A 19,862-nucleotide genomic window follows, 5' to 3' on the forward strand; every position below is an offset into this window, starting at 1 on the left:
AACTTCCAGGGTCACCACATTACTAACTTCAAGTTCTACTATAGAGCTCTAGCATTAAAAACAACTTGGTGTTGTCATGAAAAAAGACATGTGAATCAACGGAATTAAATTGAAGACCTTGATATTAATCCCCACACCTATGAATACCTGATATTTTAACAAAGAAGCCAAAATTGTACAATGGAAAGTGGAAAAAGCATCTTCAGAAAATGGGGCTGGAATAACTGGATATCAACATGTAGAAAAAAGCAAATAGGTCTATATCTATATGAATGCACAAAACTGTGGATCTAAGACATTAATATAAAACCAGTTACACTGAACATGGTAGAAAAGAAAGTGGGAAGTAGTCTTGAACACATGGGCACAGAAGACAACTTCCTAAATATAACACCAACAGCACAGACACTGAGAGCACCAATTAATACATGGAACTTCCTTAAACTGAGAAATTTTAGTGAGGCAAAGGACATGGTCAGTAAGACAAAATGGCAGCCTACAGAATGGGAAAAGATCTTCACCAACTCCACATCTGACAGAAGGTTAATCTTCAAAAAATATAAAGAACGCAAGAAAATAGACACCAAAATACCAAATAATCCAATTAAAAATGGGGCGTATTTTGTTTATTTGCATGTTTATTTGAAAGCAGCTGCAAGACAGGAAAACTCTGCCTACATACCTACATGTCTTGGATCAGTTTTCTACAATAGTCAAGAGTTTCTCATTCCTTGTAACTCAATTCCATAAAAATAACTCTACTAATTCTTCTATAGGCAATCTGCAGCAACTCTGTCTCACAAAGGATCCCATCACAAGACCTGAGGCTTTGAGGAAATCTGAAATTTGGGTAGAGATGATGAGAGAACAGGCTTTAAAAAGATTCTGCAGAACACTATGAGGTTTATGACCTAGAACCCCTCATTTGAAATTGTCCTTCTCTTGACAAACTGGTCCTCTGAGCCTTAGATCTGTCCCTCAATGTCCATGGACTTGTGAATGGCACCTGGCTTTTTTCTGTGTTCTATGTCTCCTTCAAAGCATTAAAATGGATAAAATTTAGTTTCTTTCTTGGATACTTTATAAAAGTAATGGCCTTCTAATTTCCAATGAAATAGTACTCATTTTTATCTATGAACTCACCAGAGTTTCTATCAACCATCTAATCTAATTGGGGCTGTTTAAGTTATCTCTATGTGGAATGAATATATGACAATACCTGCTGTAGTATATTTGTACACTGCATGAAGATATATTGCTGTGGTTGTATTAATAAAGATCTGAATGCAAGTAGTTAGGTATGGTCTATTATGGATAGTGTCTAATAAGAGCAGTTTTCTGCTTCTGAGATGGTATCTTGTAGCTGTATCCTCTGGGGAGTACAAACACTGTCTTCATGCACACAGTATCTTAAAAGATAAACTTACATCCTCATATTCTTTATTGAAGTATTAATCCTATCAATAGTGACACAGCACTCAGGGCCTCATTACCTCTAGAAGGTTCCATCTTTCAGTCTTATCACAGTATTGATTAAGTTTCTACATAGGAATTTGGGAAACATTCAGATCACAGCACCTGCTCTGAGTATTATATCATACAGAAACCTCTTAATTGCTGGTTACTGTATCAAAGCAGTTCTCACCAAAAACCTATCTAGACCTTATGGTGGCACTCTGCTCATAGAAAGACATGGGCATTTTGAGACAAAAGACAATGCAATCATTCTGCAAAAGATACAAGTATCACTTTTATATATTTCATAATTTAAGATAGATAAACCAATTACTTAGAAGAGCAAGAACATCTTGGTTGTAAGATTGAATATAACTTCTTCTTGGGATTTAGACAAAAAAGTAATGTCAAGTTCACTATGCAGTAATGACTGATGTCATCATACCGTTGCTATGTCAAAGGGTCAAATCAGAAATAATTTTACAAAGGATGTTAATTATCTAATTTCTACTGTGAAAGGTTCTTCTGAGAATATTATTTATAATACAGTGAAAGGAGATGAAATACTTGTTTTTTCCTTTACCATTTCAAATATGTAATTTTAGTTATTTTCATCCCTAATTACTCTCTCCCATCTTCTCTCCTTCTCCTACTCAAAGCCTTTCCCCCCAACAAGACCACTCCTATTTTTGTTTTGCTTGTGTGTGACCCAATGAGTAAATTTCTGGTGAGAATGCAAACTGGTACAGTCCCTTTGAATATCAATATGGTGATTTTCTCAGAAAATTAGGAAATAACCTACCTCAAGACCAAGTAATACCACTTTTGGGTATATATCCAAAGGATGCTCAATCATACCACAACTATGTTCATAGTAGCATTGTTTGTCATTGCCAGAACCTGGTAACAACCTAAATGTTCCTCAACCAAAGAATAGATAAGAAAAATGTGGTACATTTACACAATAGAATACTACACAGGAGAAAAAATAAATGACATCTTGAAATTTGTGGGCAAATGCATGTATCTAGAAAACATCATATGAGTGAAGTAACCTAGACCCAGAAAGACAAATATCATATTTTCTCACTCATAAGTGACTTTTAGAAATAAAGCAAAAAAAGTAGCCTACAATTTACAATCCCAGAGAACCTAGACAACAAAGTGGACCTAAGAGAGACATTCATGGATCTAATATATGGAAAAAGACAAGATCTCCTGAGTAAATTGGGAACATGGGGATCATCGGAGAGGTTAGAATAGTAGTGAGGAGGAATGGAGGAAAGTATTGAAAAATATATAGCTTAATAAAAAATAGAAAAATAAAATAGCCTAGAGTTGCTTGAACCTCCTACAAAATTTCTTTCCTTCTACTTTGAAGAGAGTATCTAAAGTTTGGATTGTATTCTTTGACAGAGAGGCATAAGAGTCATCTGTATGATATCACTATATAAGTGTAAGTATTATCATTACCAAACAGAATTGTAAGGTACACTCATTTAATAGAAGCCAAGATAGCTAACAGCTAGTTGCATAAATATAAATCCATCTCATCCTTTCCGTAATTGTGTTGGTAAGTACTCTCTGTGGAGCAGAGAGTATTAAATACAGCCCAATTGATGAAAATTAGAGGTCAATTGTTCAAGATTCTCCTCCATAAAATAGAAAGTAAATTATTTTTATTTTTAAATGTATGAGATAACTATAAAAAGAATTTCCTGAGGTAAAATAAACTCTAATAGTATAGTCATAGAAAGCCTACTTGTGAACAAAATAACTCATAGATAAATTGCTCATACAAGAACACCAAAGTAATTAAATAAGGTAATTTATTTTATAGCTTTGTCTTTTACCAACCTGTTAAAAGCAGTGAAATGTCTATCAAAGGTAATTGGGCCTGTTTTAGAATCAGTAATGTTTTTTTTTTCAGAAAATGTTAGGAATCAGGTTAAGTTGTTTTAAAAGAATCCCATTTAAATTGATATATTTATAATAGGTATGTGCCTATTAACCAAACAATGACGTGGGATATCTATGACGTGGGATATCTAGGAAATATTTTAAAGAAAGGAGACTAAGGATGAAGCGCATCATTTTACTTCAGTGGCAGCTTAAACATGCATTAGGGGACTGTCCCTAAGAGCTCTATTACTGAATAGCTTTCTGTGATCAACATATAGATTCAGAAGTATTTCAGTAGTCAACTTACAGTCATTAATAACTGGTGACCACAAAGGTATAGACTGTAATAAACAATAGATTTATCCATGGTGAATATTTCAATAGCTGATTTAAAAAATAGAGGAATATTAAAATCAGTTCCTAAAATATACCTAGTCATTAAGAGAAGATGAACATTCAATATTAGACTAGTGCCAAACAATTTTGGGGTAAGGAGATTTAGAGTAGGATACAATCAATTAATTAATCCTCCAATATTATTTTTTAAGTGAACAAACATCTTGCATAGCCAATTGCACCATGCCTGATGAGTTAAATAATTTAAATAATTTAAAATGAACTGAGCTGGGTATAGCAGAGCATGTATATAGTCCTTGTACTCAACAGGTTGAAGAAGGAGTTTGAAGCTATCTAGAACTACATAGTTCCAGGGCAATCTGGCTTTCATTTAATAGCAAGGCTCTCTAAAATATGAAAACATAAAAAATCATAAGAAAAAAGAATGATAAACTATAAAATTCTTTAGATTGTAATCTAGTCATGAAAGAGGTGATCTTCCATAAATAATTATCCAAATGTTTTTAAGGTCAAAATGAGACTACATTTAAATTTAAACAGGTAAAGTGGAAATTTTCAAAATGTGGTACTCTTTACCTTTTTTGTACAAATGAAAAGAGTAAACTCTTCAGTATCATGAAGAACTTGCCAGTCCCTGTTCTCAAGTACTAGCACTCCCTTACTCCCAGGTTTTAAAGCCTTAGTCACACCATACAATGAGACTTTGCTCTAAATGTACTGATGTACTCTTACATACACCATAAGCACTACCTGCTATGCCTCCTTTTCACTTAATTTTATTTCTTGCACAATACTTCACTAACTACAATGAGGTATTTTGAATACTTGATAATTCTTATCAAACCAAGTAGCTACTGCAGTCCTGAAGGAAAGAATATGTATGTTGTTTTGCATTATTTTATCTCCAGCACATTGGCTGAAATAGAAGTTTCTCTGAAAGTATATTGTAAAGACCCATGAACTAGAAGAATGGAGTTTATATTCTGTAGGCAGTTCAGTTCCAGTTCAGTTCCCAGACACCGAGACCCGAGATATTACACAGAAATTAGATTAATTGCAACACTGTTTGGCCAATAGTTTAGGCATCTTTTTAGCTAGCTCTTACAGCTTAAATTAAGCCATTTCTATTATTTTATATTTTACCACAAGACTTGTGATTTGTCATTAAGGTTCTGGAACATCTGTCTCATTCTGCAACTACATGACTTTACCTACTCTCTGTCTATAAATCTCTGCTCAGAATTTATGTCTGGCTCTAAGCAGCTTCTTTATTAACCAATGGCAATAAAATATATTCATAGCATAAAGAGAATAATCCCATATCTCCTTCCCTTTTCTGTCTAATTAAAAAGGAGGGTTTCAACTTTAACATAGCAAGATAATATACAACAAAACAGTTATCAAACAAGAATTATAGTTACAAAATTTAGTTCATTTTCATTTGGCAATTAAGGAAAATACTCTATAATTTATCCTATCATTGTAAGTGTAAAGTTTTATATCTAATCTATCTTTTATATTAGTAACTATCTTTCAACTCCATCAAAGACTCCAGAAGGATATAATATTACCTAAGTAAACAAGAAGTGCATTGTAAGCAAATTCAAAAACTGTAGATTTTGCTATCTGGACAGTCACTCAAAGTTCTTCTAAAACATTAGGGCATCCATTATTAGTCTACAGGCCCATAGTATCTGCCAGAAGCAGACATATCTCACTGTTGAGAAAAGTCTAAGTTCTTAAAACATTTTAAATGTCATATTCTGTTAGTTTTTGAAAGGTTTGAAGAATACCTACCCATCTGAAATATATCTCAGTACATATGAAAAAACCTAACTAACATTACTACAAGCTTGACTATTATAGATGACTATCTATTAACCTGTATTTATAATTATACACTACATTTTAAATGAACTGCACAAACGCAATACCTTAATCAAGAGCAGAAATATACATATAACAAAACTGACCTTAAATTTGTATCAAAAAAACCAAGATCCATACCAATGTAAAGTATTCATCTCTATTTCATGTATCACTTTAAGTGTAAACAAATAGTTATAAACAATTATTTAGGGAATTTGGGTGTTGTTCTCTAGACTATTTCCTGATGATTGGGGTTGCTGTTAATCAGAACTTTCATGGGGTATTCTGTGTGTCAGGTCCATCTCAGCAAGAAGTTCTGAAGCTATCATGGACGTTGGACCATATGGCCATTGCATTGGGGGTCTTGTTTTGATAAAACCCCATGAGCTGGTAAGGAATCCATAGTTTTCTATCCTCTGTAGAAAAAAAAAAAGAACATATTTTCCAAAGCAACATATTCTTAGACACAAATTTTAAAGTCAAGTTACCTTTAAAGTATATATGTTGGTTTAGCTTAGCAGCCTGTACAATAAAATGTCTCACTGTATTTATTTCATTCATAGTCAAAAATTCAAAGAACACTCAAACTCTACATAATCTAGACTCTCTGTGTTATTTTCCATCTTTATGTGGCTTATTTGTCTTTACTCCTTTAATCTATGAGAGTCTGTAATCTGTCTCTTTAAAGACTGTTTTATTCTTTCTATACTTTGTTTTGTCTCTCTCTCAAACCTATGTACATTTTTTAAACACACCGTGACCCACCCAGAGGTTTATTTTTGGCTATCTTTATTGCATATCTGTAATTACTTTCTGACCAGGCACACTTGGCTGTAGTGGCCATAGATGCTGGCTCAATCTTTTTCAGTCTTTCAATATGGTGGAGGTAGTTCACCATTAATTCTGGGACTGTTGGGCAGGAAGAATTCTTACAACCTCAACTACATGGTTACATCATGAAGCATATAAACTCCTTTTATTTAAATGAAAGCTAAATTTGTCATGCATCACAGTACATGGCCTGAAAATATTTCTGTGTATGGTGGTGGGAATCTTCCATGCTCTTCTGCCTATGCACTCCTTGAAGACCCAATTTCATTGCCTAGGCAAGCAAGGGGTGCTCAGACATGGGTGTGGTTTCACCGAATTTTCTGCTAACACTGGGTGGGCACACAAGCATCTGGACATGAAGTGAATGGAAAGCATGAGCCCCAAATATTTGTTGGGTGCCATTCTGTAGACAGATGCTGCTTAGTCATTCCTGCACCCAGACCCAAAATAATCACATAGAAACTATATTAATTGCAATTGTTTGACCAATAGCTTAAGCATATTTCTAGCTAGCTCTTGCATCCTTTATTTCTATTTCTATTATTTTATATTTTACGACAAGGCTCATGGAAGACAAACTGGGTGTATCAAGTCCAGTCTGTCTTAGAAAGGGGGAAGCCTTATATACCCCATAACCACCTGGGAAAGGGAGAAGCAGCATCCTGGCATCAGGGTCTCTCATGGTGGCTAGAGACTGCTTCAGGTCTTCTTGTCTCATGGCATGGCAGCTGTTGCTAGAGCCCCTTGGCAGACCTAGGTTGACTCAAATTGGGGAAGTTACATACTGCATGCTCAGATAGCTGGTTTAGTCTGGTTTAGGACAGCAAGGACCTGTTGGCTCTTTGTGCCTGGGCAAATATACGCCCACATATCCATCCTTTTTATTTTATTTTTATGGTGCACTCAGTGGAAGTCAAGATGCTTTTCCCTGACCTTGTTGTCACCACCTCAGGAAGACTCAGCCTTATGAACCATGCCTGTCTTTGATTAGCTTGCTAGACAAGCACTTACCAATCATTGACTATAGGTCTTGAAGAGTACCATACCTGGAGAGTAGTCTGGGGTGGAGGGGTCTTAGGCAGTAGCCATTGAATTTCTGAGAGCCATTGATACATCACTTCCTTTGAAGGGTTTTTTTTTTTTCAGGACATCTGAGAGTCAGTAATACCAGTGATTCCCCTTAGAGGTTGCCCCTCGACTCTTGATGTGCTGTATGAGACACTTGAATAGAATACAGATTAGAAGTACCACCCTATCCAAGAAGGCATATGCAAGTATACAGGAAGGATTAAAGAGTTTCTTAAAAGGTAAGTAATTTTATTCATTTAGAAACAGAGCTCTTTTCCTGGGAAATTATTGTCACTATGTCCCCAGTTATGCATGCATATAATGGACTGAAAGAAGATTCACAGAAAATTGTGATGAATGACAATAAAACAGAAGACAGGAAGATGTCTAGGTCTAAAGTATAGTTATTCCGCAGAAATCAGTAATAATCCACAATGAGCATGTTTCTCTGCTATAATATATTCTTATTTTAAAGGTTCCTAGATTAACATCTATTTCTGTGCAGGAAAATGTCAGGAATTTTCATTCTGATATCAAAAAGTTTCTAAAGATATTGCCTAATATAACTCCAGAATAATCAATATGTTTTACCTTTTTCTTATCCATCCTAAATAATGAGTGACAGGTGTCTATCAGTGCCAATCTAGCCAGTTTTGAAATACAGACAAACATATGTTAAAATTCCTTTTAGCCCATGCTTCTTCAAAATAGACACACAGTTATCCTTGTCTCTTATCCAAAATTGTAAACTATCATATGTAATTCTGAGAATAAAATCATGTTATTTTTCTAATCTTGAAAACTTTTTCAAGTATAAGACAGCAGATTTGCTTCCTGAAATTATTGTAAAGTTCCCAATTTTTACTTTTGCTTTCTCTTGAAAAACAACAAAAAAACAATATAAGTACCTTCCCGCTCAGGGTGACAGATGCCTATAGTCATAGCTACCAGGGAGGCTGAAGTGAAAAGAAAGATTGAATCTAAGAGTAGAAGATAAGGGATGGTAGCATAGCAATACAATGTCTTACAATGAAAATGAAGGAAATGAACCCCAAAGGAACAAATGAAAATAACAAACGTGAAGGAGAGTATCAAGATCCCCAAAGAGAATCACTATCTCTGGCCATCTCTAAACTGTAATTACTTAAGAAAATGGCCTGGATTCCAACCTACTCTGGACAAGTTATAGAATAAGCCTTTTTAAAAAAAAACTCAAGATACAACCTAATCAGGCTGGAAAAAGATTTATAAAACTCTTACTGTTCAAAATCAGTGGTGCTTCAATGACCTTATTTTCAAATGCAAAAGAGCAAAATTAAGCTACTTGAACTTTGCCAAGATAGATAAGTAAATGAATAAAGAGAATGAACAATAAGCACTAAATTTTTGCAGTTGTAAGCTTTGGGGTTGAATCTCTGTTGGCATAAAATTCCAGTGATGCAAGCAGAATTAAAATTATTCTGTTCATGAAATCATAAATAGCTTGATAAATCTGTAAGTCAATTCCATTTTTTTCTTCTTTTTTTAAAAATTTATTTATTTATTAATGATTTCTGTCTCTTCCCCGCCACCGCCTCCCATTTCCCTCCCCCTCCCCCAATCAAGTCTTCCTCCCTCTTCAGCCCAAAGAGCAATCAGGGTTCCCTGCCCTGTGGGAAGTCCAAGGACCACCCACCTCCATCCAGGTCTAGTAAGGTGAGCATCCAAACTGCCTAGGCTCCCACAAAGCTAGTACCTGCAGTAGGATCAAAAACCCATTGCCATTGTTCTTGAGTTCTCAGTAGTCCTCATTGTCCACTATGTTCAGCGAGTCCGGTTTTATCCCAGGCTTTTTCAGACCCAGGCCAGCTGGCCTTGGTGAGTTCCCGATAGAACATCCCCATTGTCTCAGTGTGTGGGTGCACCCCTCACGGTCCTGAGTTCCTTGCTCATACTCTCTCTCCTTCTGCTCCTGATTTGGCCCTTGAGATTTTTGTCTGGTGCTCCAATGTGGGTCTCTGCGCATCCTCCTGAACATTTTTTTTTTTTCTTCTTAAAGGCAGAAAGCAGTTACGAATGAAATAAAATGATAGTGTTTCTGAAGGAAAGACCATAAAGAGAAATAAAAGACAACTGAAATAACAAAATGTCCAGCAAATCACATGATTTGGTTGGTTGGTTGGTTGGTTGGTTGGTTGGTTGGTTGGTTGGTTGGTTGGTTGTGTGGTTGGTTAGTTGGTTGGTTGGTTGGTTGGTTGGTTGGTTGATTGGTTGTTGAAATAGGTTGTCATTCTGTACCACAAGCAACCCTAGAGCTCTTGATAGAAACCATACAGTCTCCAAACTCATGGCAATCCTTTGCTTCTGTTTTTCAAGTTTGTGATTAAAGATGTGAGCCTTTAATCTACAGACTTTTTGGCATCCCATCTTCTCACAGTTTTCACTCCCTTCACTTTTCCCAGTCTCCCCACCCACTTATTCCACCTCCTAATCACTCCCCCTTTTCTCTTCAAAAAGGTCAGTTTGCCCATGGATATCAACCAGGCATATTATGTTGCAGTAAGACTAGGTATTTCCTCTCCTAATAAGGCTGGACTAGGCAACCCAGTAGGAGGAAATTGTTCCAAAAGCTGTCAAAAGAGTTAGTAATTTCACAAGAACACAAAACTACATAATTGTACCATATGTGCAGAGGGTCTAGGTCAGTACCATGAAAGTCATTTGGTTAATCATTCTGTATCTGTGAGCATCTATGAGCCTAGGTTATTTGTTCCATGGTGTCCTTGAATCCACTGGCTCCTACAATCCTTCCTTCCCCCTTCAAGAGGATTTCTTGAGCTTCACCTAATGTTTGACTGATTGTATTTGTTTCCATCAGTTTCTGGATAAAGCCTCTCTGATGGCAGTTGGTCTAGCCACTAATATATCACTAGGAATCATTTCTTTGATATTTTCCAGTTGTATTTGATTCTACCTATACTAAGTTGCTGGGTTATCCCAGCTTCAGGTAGTGTCAAGGATGGGCTCCCTCTCATGATATAGGTCTCAAGCTGGATCAGTCACTGGTTGTCCATTCCCATGAAGTCTGTGCCACATTTACCCCAGCACATCTTGTAGAAAGTACAAATTGTAGGTTGCAGGCTTTCTAATTGGGTTGATTCCCATTCCCTCCACTGGAAGTCTCGCATGAGAAAATCAGTTCAGTCTCGGTATCCCCCATTGATAGGAGTCTTAACTAGGGTCACCCTCATAGATTCCTGTGAGTTTTCATTGCACTGGGTTTCTAGCTTTTCCCAGAGATGCCCCTCATTCCGATTTGCTCTCCCAGTATTCTCTCACTCCATCCTTCCTTCAAGATTTGATCCCTATTGTTCCCATCCACAAGACCATATCTAGGTTCCCTCCCCTTATCTACAAGTAATGTCTATTCTATTAGGGACCATGATATAAACAGTAGATGATAACTAGTGTTCAACAGGCCATCCTACCAGATGAGTTATTCTCTAATAGGTAACCCTAACTGGAAAGGTCATGAAGTTACTAGATGTGGAAATAGCTGCTCCTGTATGCAGTTTCTCTTATGAGTCACTTCATTTCTTCCCTAAGAATTTCATTTCTGCTATAAAAATAGATTTGGGTGTTTTATCACTGCTTGTGTGCTTCTCTCATGAAAATATTCCATCTACGGGGCACATATATCTGTGGATAGTCAGGAAGGTGACTTTTCATCTGGCTGTATAATTTTGTTATACAGAATATGAACTGGGATGTGCTTCATTACTGGATATATTTGTTTCCAAGAACTGCAGACACTAAAAGTTTGCATTGTTTTTTTATTCAGATAAACTATTCACAATTAGCTCACTTTCACCTCAGAGCAAGTTCAAACCCGGCTAAAAGCTTTTTGTAAATAGATCCTAAGTTTGGAACCTTACAGCAATGCACAAGGTGAGACACACAGATCTCCAAATAAAATTACTCAAATGAGGATGCCAGTTATTTGCTTGCCAGTCTGTTAACAAAAAAGCCTGAGACTCAAAACTTTTCTCACAGGGCACTGTATACCCCACCCTCTGGTCATGGACTTAGTCCTATTACCTTGGGTCCTTGTGTTGCCATGGTAAACGACTTGCTCTAAGAATGTGTTTTTGACCAATAAGAGAGAACCTGTATTTTCTTTATTGCTTCAAGGGTCCTGGAAAAAGAGAGAGTCGTGAGGCTATGATAAATAAATAGAAAAGAAGAAGTTGGCAGAAAAAAATGAAAGGAATTAGAATTATGGCAGCAGAATAAAGAAACTGATTCATAAAAGCACATGTGGAGAATTCACTCACCTTCAGATTTTCTAAGTCCTCCTGATTGCTGAAGGGAGCATCCTCTCTGAATCCTGAGGGGGCATTGAGGCTGGTCCTCAAAGGCCCCTGAGACTGTTCTATCTTTAAGTGGAAATTAGCTATAAAGTAAAGGATAACCATGCTACAATCCATGAATACAAAGAAGCTAAATATAAAGTGGGATCAAGGAGGGAACTCATGAATATCAAAGTACTGACTTTTAAGTGACAACTATGTCATCCATTCAATGGTATTTTGATGTTTGTGTCTTACTGCAATTGTAGCTTTTTCTCTTTACAATGCTTATATCACTCTCAAAAAAATATTGTAGCTTAAAAATGTCTTTAGAAAGCTTGAAGGAGGTCTGGAATTTCATAGTCTTTATATAAGTGCTTAATGACTTGTTGACAGAGGCCAACCAGTTTATAGTTAATGTAAGCCTCTGTATGTTTCTTTGTGACTGAATGGCTGCAGGACTGGGAGGGCAGGTATTGGGAAGATTAAAACAAATATAACAATGTTTCCACTTCTAATACACTTGTGGATTCATGGGAAGGACAAGAAACTAAATAATTGAAACAGTTCAGGTCAAGAATTTTAAGTTGAAACAGAAAGTTTGTATATAGAATTCCCAAAGAATAGATATGAACTGGCAAGAAAAATTGAGAATTGTTGGAATTACACAAGTGAAAATATAGGCATATGCAAAGTCATTTGATGACAGTGTACGGTCAGTGCATGGAGAAGGAAAGGGACAGAGAGACAGACAGAGGAGAAGAAAGGGGATAAAGGAAGCCTTGGTGAGATAGTATCACAAATACAGTATGGTGAAAAGCTCAGAGGCTTCATGAAACTTAACTAAGGTAGCCAAGAATATAACTTTTGAATTTGTCAAATGTCATTTGTCTTTTAGTGTGAAGACACTGGAAAATTGTGCTAGCTATGAGATTCTTTCCGAAGACAAAGAATATCAGGTGATAACCTGGTAAGGTACCTTTACACAACCAACGTACTTCCTTCCCAAAGAAAATGTTGGAATGGGATATGTCAGAGGAAATATATATTTTTAAATTAGACTTTTGTTGTTCTAACAACTACCTTCATAATAAACTGCATCTTAATAAAAAGGTAAAGATTTGAGAGAGCAGTTGTTATTTACCTTCCAAGAATTATAGTTGTGTTCAAAGGAAAGGTAATAAATCCACAGTGAACAGAAGTAGTTAAGTTTAAGAAGAAGTAGGTTTTTAAAGATTTATTTATTTATTTTATGTTCACTGATGTTATGCCTACATGTAAGTTTGTGTGACAGTGTTGTGTCCTAGAACTGCAGTTATAGACAGTTGCAAGCTGCCATGTAGGTGCTGGAATTGAACCCAGTTCCTATGGAAGAGTACATCTCTCCAGCCCCAAAGATGTACGTTTTGTTGTTTTTCATGATAATAAAGATTGGAGGATATTATAAACCAAGATCTGATAAGAAGATAAAAGACAGTGGGGGAAGAATCTTGACCCTGATGCACTGAGATACAATACAATTCAGGGGATAAAAAGACATAAAAGATGTACAGAGAATTCAAGACATGAGAAAGAAATGTATTGACTAAGAAAGTCTCCCCAGATTCTAAACAATGTGAGACTAACCATTTCCTCCACTTATAATCACCTATACTTGACAGAGGACTATCAAAGGAATGTACGGATAGAACCAAAAGACAATTATGTATTGCTCTGTATGATGGATTTTAATGAAGAATTTTTTCATTGAATAGCAGTGTTTTCATATTCTGAGAGAGCATAGGCACAATAGATTTTGTTTAAAAGATGAAGCAAGGAGTAGAAAAATTGCTCAGCAGTTAAGCACCCTTCTTCCTCTTTCACAAAATGCAAGTTCCCAGAATACACATGATAGCTAATGACGACCTGTAACTCTAGTTCCAGAAGATACACCATCGTCTTCTGGCCTGCTTGGGCACTGCAAGAATATGGTGCATAGACATGCAAGCTGGCATGACACCTGAACACAGAATAAAAATAAGTCATGTTAAATGTTAAACGGTGAAGGAAACCAACGGAAGATACGACACTGACAGGAGCAAAGCCAATGCTGGACTTAATGAACAGCTCATATGCATGGTCCAGATATTCAGAAACACACACACGGTCCTCATGTAAAAGACTTAGAGAGAAGCCTGATGATTTTCAGAGCACCCAGGATGCAAAAATGCAAAGAAGCAGACAGATATCCTCCCTCACCCAAATAAAAGTATTGCTTTCTTCGCTTTCTACCTGTAGGAGAGAGATTAAAACTTTATTAAGAAAATGAAATAGAAGATACTAAACTTTAATAGTTTTCTCACTGACTCTAACTTTTGACTCCATGGAAACAATAATAAATAAATAAATAAATAAATAAATAAATAAATAAATAAATAAATAAATAAAATCCCAGCTGAAATGACAGTCCCATGTTCAGCATGTATTTGAAATACATATATTTTTCTTAGAAGATTCAGTGTATATTTGAAATAGAGATATTTTTCATAGACACTTAATTCAACTTTAATTGACAATTGGTTATATATCTTTATTCTACCTGTTTGAGTAATAGAAAAGATAATTCACTAAAAAAAATTGACAGTGTACAAGTATCATATAGAGGAGAATATTAACTTGTAAGTTCAGAGCGGTTAAACTTCATGGGATTATGGTAATTGGGAAGAGCAGCAGAAAAGTCCTGCCCTGATATAATTCAAGTAACATATGGGATTATGATACACTCCGCACTACAATCTAACAAACTATTTAAAAGTAGAGATGCTATTCCAGTTCCTCTTACTTTAAAACATTCACTCATGTTTTCAGCCCAGAGACTGCCTTGAATGTGCTGTGATTATGGACTTCAACATCCTACGGGCCATTTAAGTACCTTCAGCATCAATTTTGCAGCTGGCAAACTACTGCTATTTATGTTTTCAGTGCATTTGAAATAATCTAGAAGTTATTTTACTTCCATTAGGCATTAAGAAAAGAACCAAATGTAAAATCATTACTTTGCCAATTTACTGTGAAACCCAAAGGAAATGTCTCAAATGTATCATTTATTGAATGGAACTAGTTAACTTTTTGGTCAGGTAGATTGATCAAATGTACATTAAAGATTGTGAGAGTTTTTCCATTTGTATTGCTATAAAAATAGAATAGCTGATTAAATATTTCCTCTATGCTAGGTATGACAGCTAATGTTCCATGCCTTATAATCTTACAAACAGCAAATTAAGAGTGAGTTCAATTCCATAAGAATACTAAGATGGAAATTTATAAAACTGAATAGGTAAGTAATTAACAATAGTCAAAATTCTAGTATTTTTGAAAGCATCTGCGTGTGTGTACTCCAGATGATAATAGATAAAGTACATAAAATGTAATAACAAAATTAGAGCTTTGGTTTCATAAAAGCATTCTTAATTTTCTTAACTCATAGTACATGAAGACTGACAGAGCACACGTCTTCTCATCACCAAATCTGGTTTCTTTGGTCACTTCTACGATCCCTTTTAAACTGGTTCTCATCCCCCCATCTCTGCTGGCTTCTGTTTTCTCAGACTGAACCACAAAGGTCTGACCCATTATATATTTTCCTTATTAGGCATTATCATAACTTAAATATTATAAAAAAATGATCTGTAGCAGATTTTTAAATTTTTCCTAATCCCCTCCAATATCATTACCACTGCTTATCATATGCAGCATCCCTTCCCATGCTTCTTCTTCCGTTGGCTCTTTCAGTGATAATCTATTCTGGGCTCCTGTTTTCACCTTTACCCTCCATTTCAGTAACTCAGTGTTCCTAGCTCTCCACTTAAACCACTTCTTTTTCTGCATTTGTAGGCAAGATGTCTTGTATCTCCTAAGGACATGTTGTCTTGCTTGACTAATTGAGCAACTTGTTCCTCTGCTTAAATTTACTTTTTCAGTAACTCAGCCTTTCTGCCTTTACTGTGTCTATCTGCCTCAGTTTACACATGGCTTTGTATGTTGTAGCAGGCAAAACGATGACTTTCCAGGGATCCTCACATGTTACTGCAGAACTCAATACTGACTTGGATCGCAAAAGAGATTTTATAATATGATTAGTATTAATAACCTTAAGACATTAAGTTTATTCTGTCCTGACTTTGAAGGGAAGGGCAGCAGCCACAAGCTCAGGAATACTGGAAAGGGCATGGAAATGGCATCTTCCCCAAGCATACAAGAAGGAAATCAGACCACACAAAGGCTAATATTAGTTGTTTAAAGATTCTGACCTACAAAACTTTCAACGAGCATTTTACATCACCAAATTTGTGATGCTGCATTCTAGAAGCAATGGAAAAGCAGCACGGGCTCCATCTATCAACAGGACGTTTATGGAGCTTGTTGCTTACAGTGCATCTACTACCTTCTGTCTCCACTTCCTTCCACACTTCTGCCTCAAATATTCTACCTCTCCTACTATCACTAATTATTAAGGCACTCGCCGTCTTCTTAGAATGTGTACTTACTTTCACAAACTTACTGAAACGGTTTGCCAAAATTGCCTTTAAAGAACTTCTTTCATAATTCCTGGCTACATTCTAAACATGTATCCATATACCCACAGATAAGTGTAGTTCTTACCTCTTATTAAAGAAGCTTCCATTTGCCCCCTGTAGAGACCATAACAGAAAATCACAATGGGTCAAAATGCAGAGGAAAAGTGGTAAGGCAACTAGGCCAGCCGACACATTTACAAATCTACTCCTGCGCCCAAAGCTTTGAAAGCATTGCAGAAGAGGAAGATTGAAAAAGCAAGAGTTTTAGGAAATCTGCTGTGAGTTTGTGCCCCCAAGAAATGACAGAGAAGGGGAATCTATACCCATGATACCACAGCAATATGATTGTCTAAACAAGACCCAAACAATGACTATACCAATAGACATGTTCATGTGGAAGGGAAAAATCTCACAGGACCTCATCCATAGACACAAAACTACATGCACAGGCAACTAATGACTTCTGAGAGAAAGGGAATTAGTCAGCTGCAAGGATGAGCTCCATAACGGGTTATACAATATCCCACAGTTATCCCTGAAATTATATACATGTAAGCAACACTAAGCAAACTCAGCAGGTTGCATATGTGAGTGTGTGTGTGTGTGTGTGTATGTAAAACACTGAAAGAGCAGACTATCAGAAAATCTGCTGTGAGACTAAGTAACCAAGAAATAATAGAGAATTTGAGTTCAATATACATTATTAATAATATTTCAATTCAATACATATTATGAATATATATTGAATTATATTTCAAGGTAATATATATTTATATGTGTGTCTATACATACATATATATAAATAATCAAAGAAAATGAGGCCATGAGATTGAAAGTGAGTAGGGGGTACTTGGAAAGGTTGGAGAAAAGAAAGGAAAAGGAAGAAATGATGTACGTGTATTTTAATTAAAAATAAAAACAACAGCTTCATTTAGGAATATACTGAAAGTGTCTCTCTATTTCTTCTACAACTTCAACCTACCTGGTCATATCAAATTCCTCTTATACCTCTAAAATCCTTGCTTACTTGGTGTTTATCCTCCCAAGCTACAATAGTTTTCCTTATCCTGAGGCATAGGCAGATTAGATTATTTGAAGTATGTGCAACTCCTCTTAGCTGTTTCCTAAAAAAATGATAGGACAGGACCACTCTCTCAGAAGCTCTAAGATCAGCACTCTCTGTCTCTTCTCCTAAATTAGTAAGACACTCTCTTCGCATGCTATTGACCTTCTGGCACTTAACTTTCTTGGGTGCTTCCAGTATACTAAGACTTCTTGGCTCTAAGTGTGAACCCAGAAGCCTACAACAAGGAAGAATCTGAGAATTTACAAACAGTTTTCTAAGTGAATTCAAGCTTCCTTTTGAAAAAGTTTGAACAGCTAGACTATATAAGAGAAGAAAATTTTGCCAATTTAAGTTAATCCTTGTTTTCTTAGATGATGATTGGGGAATTTTGAAGATGAAATCTTGAAGTAGATAAATCCTTAAATCTTTGAGTTAATCCAGCCATGTCATCTTCTGTTGACAAGTATATAGTCAGTAAAAACTATATTTCTAAAGATTATCAAATAGTTGGAAACATACCAGGTCTTCAAAGCTAAATGAAACAAGAAGAATTGAAAACATGAATGATTAAACAGCATTAAAATAAACCTAAAGATATTTTTTTAAGTGAAGGTAATTAATCATAACTATTTTTAACAACCAAGCATTATCTTCTAATACTGTCTTTTGGTGGTTTTTCCTTTCTCTCTGTGTGTGTGTGTTTGTGTGTGTGTGTGTGTGTGTTTTAACTGATAAGAACAGATACTACACTTGATCTTAGGCAAAAGGCCGAGAAGCGATGTGTGTGTGTTTTGAGAGAGGCGCTTACTATTGATAACCAAACTGGATTAGAAATAAAATCCTCCTGCCTCAGTCCCCTAGTGCTAGGGATTATAAAATAGGCAGGAAATACAACTAAATACTCAGCTGTGCTTTCTTTTCTATCCCCATTTTTCTCTGGTTTGAAAAAGAAGGAAATGTTAGGTTTAGCTTTTTAATCTGTTATTATAGCTATATGATGTATGTGAGAGTGTGTGGAGGCGTGTGCATACCATGGCACAAGGGTATGAAAATCAGAGGACAATGTTATGGAGTTAGCTCTGTCCTTCCACCTTGCCATGGGTTCCCCATTACCATCCTAAGGTTTCCAGAGTTAGGTAGCAAGCGCCTTATGCCTTGAGCCATCTCACTGACCAAAACTGGTTTTAAAATATAAAACTCAAAATTAATCTATCACCAGGAGGCTGACTGACTTTTGAGAAATTCTGCCACCTCCTCTCCATGGTACCTAATTCTTTGTATCTGTCACTCATTTCATTCTTCAAGGTGAGCTGAGAACAAATTCTGAACACAAATCATGGCCATTTATTGACAGTGTTTATTTTTTAGAAATCAAGTACACATGAAATTGTGCTTTATCTTATGGAGACTAATTTAAATGCACTTCCATGCCATATAATGCAAGTTTATAAATAAGAAGTCAAATTAGTTGTTTTGTACTTAGATTCAAACAATGACAAACCTCAACAATGTATAACAAAGGACAACTCAATCAAATCACTATTTGCCTTCACTATAGCCAAAAAAGCATGTTGGTGTGGTCACCATTGAAAGGACAGCATTTATGTTTCTACACACTAACAACAGAATCCCTACACAGTGAAAAGAAGCTGCAGGCACTGCTGAAAAAGGATAACTATCATCTAAACAGCCCACCATCACCGCTGAAATAACATGATAAATTTGTGCTAAATAGCAATGACAGATGCAGGCACTTTTTACAATAATACAAAATGAGGGTTTCTGGGATGCGTAATTTAATTTGCATCCCTGGGGTACGTTTTCATCTTCTTGTCAAAGAATTTACATTCATAACTTGCCATGCATGAATTACAATATAAAGAGATCTGGGATGTTTTTGTTTGTATTTCTTTTTCCCCCCTCCCTAACCAAGAATCGTAGAACAATAACTTCAGAACGCTGACCATAGTAAGTAAATCACTTGGAATGTTTGTCTTGTTACGCTAGCTCTGTAATTAGTCCGATTTGTGAGTTCCAGAGATTTCTGGGTTTATAATGCCTCTAATGTTTTAGATTGTAGGTTCCCGCTGACTCATATCTTTTTAAGTCAGTTTTTTGGTAGTTACTACCTTTCCCAAATAAATCCTTACACGGAATGAATCAATGAGCTCCTGGCACAACCATGCTTTTCCTTTTCTGCTCTTTTGTTCTACTTCTGTTCTTCAGCTAAATGACAAAAAAGGAGGAGGATTTTGCTTGAATTTTTTTATTGCTGTTGTTTCTTTCCCCCAGTGGATTTTTGGCTCCTTCACCTTTGAAAGAAATTTTTGTCTTCATATTGATATGGCTTTAAAAAACATTTACATATCCTTTGAAATTGTCTTTTCATTTTATTGTGCCATTGTGTTCTGATTTTAGCTCTCAAATTTG

General features: G+C 35.9%; 1 pseudogene; it reads right to left on the reverse strand.

Moving 5' to 3' along the window:
- Nucleotides 1-18,039: 18,039 nt before the first annotated feature.
- Nucleotides 18,040-18,212, reverse strand: LOC142842877 (U2 spliceosomal RNA; annotated as a pseudogene).
- Nucleotides 18,213-19,862: the final 1,650 nt, after the last annotated feature.

Source organism: Microtus pennsylvanicus, chromosome 1 (genome assembly GCF_037038515.1).
Source record: "Microtus pennsylvanicus isolate mMicPen1 chromosome 1, mMicPen1.hap1, whole genome shotgun sequence".
Classification (NCBI taxonomy): domain Eukaryota; kingdom Metazoa; phylum Chordata; class Mammalia; order Rodentia; family Cricetidae; genus Microtus; species Microtus pennsylvanicus.